Source organism: Tupaia chinensis, unplaced genomic scaffold (assembly GCF_000334495.1).
Source record: "Tupaia chinensis unplaced genomic scaffold, TupChi_1.0 Scaffold144058_2, whole genome shotgun sequence".
Classification (NCBI taxonomy): domain Eukaryota; kingdom Metazoa; phylum Chordata; class Mammalia; order Scandentia; family Tupaiidae; genus Tupaia; species Tupaia belangeri.
In genome coordinates, this window is record NW_006203911.1 from 1,657,673 (window position 1) to 1,660,465 (window position 2,793).

A 2,793-nucleotide genomic window follows, 5' to 3' on the forward strand; every position below is an offset into this window, starting at 1 on the left:
ATGAATGTAAAAGAAATAGATAAATAGTTTAAAAATAAATAAATAATAAAGATAATTGAATATAAATTTAAATATTTTTTAAAAACTTTCCAGAAATAAAAAAAGATTTGAAACTAAAAAAAAGCATAATTTTACTTACTTCATAACTGGATTATTAAACATAAAAGTTAATACACATGAAGGGCTTAGAAAGTGCCTAACAAATAACAATCCTGTAGTGTTGCTTTTTTAATGAGTGCTCTCCATATATCACCTGAATCACTTTGCTATTTTATTAAGTGGAGATGCAAAGGCAACTATAAGGTATGAAGGAGGGTGAAATTTATCTCTAAAAGTTGATATTTTAGTTTTACAACTACAGCAAAAATGCAGCAGTACCAACAGGTTTGCTGTTCTTAGTTATGTGTGTATATATACATGTATATCATACATGCATATATATATATGTATATGTACATCTATGATAGGACTTCAAAAAGCTCATGGAAAATGGAAGTTATTATGAGTTTATTTTGGTGCAAAATTTTTTTGAAATCCATGCATAGTTTTTTCATAAGCACGTCTTAGGGACCTTTTGAAGATGTGTGTGTGTGTGTGTGTGTGTGTATGTGTGTGTGTGTGTTTATGTCCCAGGAAATCAGTGAATATCAGTATATCCCAGTAGGGAGGACATGGTCCATAGAGGATGAAATTCAAAGAATCTAATAAGGAGTCTTGAGGATTATGTCCTGAGACCTAGAGTAATCCTTTTTTAAATCCAGAAGCAGAGACAATAAAACCAGTTGAGATTTTTCAGTCCTATTTCAGCCCTTTATTCTGTCTTTTTAAAATTTTATTTTTTTTTTTTTCAGGAGAAAGGTTCACATCTGTGAGTGGAAAAATCACCAATTTTTCAAAAAGTAGAAATTTTTGGAGTATCTTTGGAAATAGCTACACAGCATCTGGGTAAGTTCCATAGGAGCAGGGCCCCAACACCACAACAGAAATATTTGTTCCCCACATTCACTGCAAAAATATTGTGTCAAATTAGTGACTTTAGTATAAAGGTTGAAAGACAGAAAGTAGATTTGTGTGTGGTTGTAAAAGATGGTGCCAGTTTGTGAGAGTAGATGAGAATGATGGATCAATTAAATGGAATTTGCTGATAGGATGCCTTAAAGGTCAAATTGGGAATGTGGGTTGTCATACTTTATTAGTACAATCCATACTAATGAAAAGCCCAGTTTATATGTATGGAATATTATTCCACTTTGTTATTTTCAGTACATTCTGTGAATATAAAATGGCTAAGTACTGCCTAGCACAGGTCGCACCAGACCTGATCCTGCCTGATTTATAATTAGTACATTTATTTGTTAGTATGCAACAAATACTGTTAATAGTACTTAGGAAAAATTGTGTTATTAAATATGTGCAACATTCTTCCCACGATCTGGCTCCAACTATTCATTGGTACTAACAACTTCTTTTTTTTAGAAAGAACAAAGTTAAACAACAAATCAGCAAAAGTGTGTGAATGTACACAATGACAGTCCAGTTTTGTTAGATTGAAAAAGTGGTATGAAGACATGGCAGGCTTTGAGAAAGTGGCAAGTGTGTAAAATTAATCTCATAGCAGCATGTAAAACATGTATCAAGATGAAAGCAGTAGAGTGGCAATATAGGACATGGTTAAGCAGAGGCCTCTGAAGTCAGAATGACTGAGCCCAGAATTATAACTCCAATACACTTTGTATCATTTTGATCAATGTATTCACCTCTTTAATCCTTGATTTTCTCATCTGTAATTAGGCATATTCATAGTCCTACCTAACTCATAAGATTATGGTGAATATTTGGTGATATAACCCACCTAAAGCACTTAGCAGAGTGACTGCAACATAGTAAGCCCTCAGGAAGCATTAGCTCTTAAAGTATTACTCTAAACTGTTCATTCTGACCTATGGTCAGTTAACTCCATTACAAATGATCTTAAGGACACTAAATATACCTATATTTTGCTTAATTCAATTGACATTCTTATGTGACATTTCTGCAGCACTTAATGTATATGACTTATGGAAACTGGGGAGATTTTTGAAAGATGTAAAAAAAAATAGGTGAATTACTTGGAGGATAAAATTTTGGATAAGATGACATAAGGTAATTTTGGAGTCTCTATGTTTCTGAAGGACTAAAAGGTGGTCAGCCAAGTCATCACACACATATTGGATTATCACCTGCTCAGAGGTAGATACTAGTTTAGATCTTCTCTGAAAGTTTTTTTTTTCCTTTAAATACTGGTATTTTGCCAAATTAATGGATGATAGCGGCTACTATTAGTTAAAATACAGGCCTAGGCATTTTACACGTGTTCCTGCAATTCTTAAAATAGCCTTATAATGTACACATTCTCCACATTTTAAAGTTGATGAAATAGGTTTTAAAACACACACACACACACACACACACACACACACACACGAACAAAGAACTTGGACAAGCAGATGGTGTAGTGGTTACGTTACACTGGGACAAGCAGATGGTGTAGTGGTTACGTTACTGAACTCCCATGCGGTTAACCATGGTTCGTAGTCCAGAACCCGATGTCTAGGATATCATGCTGGGTGCATGTACATGCATGCCCAAGATCCTGGAAAGAGAATGGAGAACGGATTGTGGTGTGGCCATCCTCCCTACAGGGTAATTTCTCACTGTTCCTCTCACTGCTTCTGTCTTTCTCTCTCTTCAGTGAATGCACGCACCCTAGGGCAGAAACCTCATTAAAAAAAAAAAAAAGGAAAAAAAAAGAAA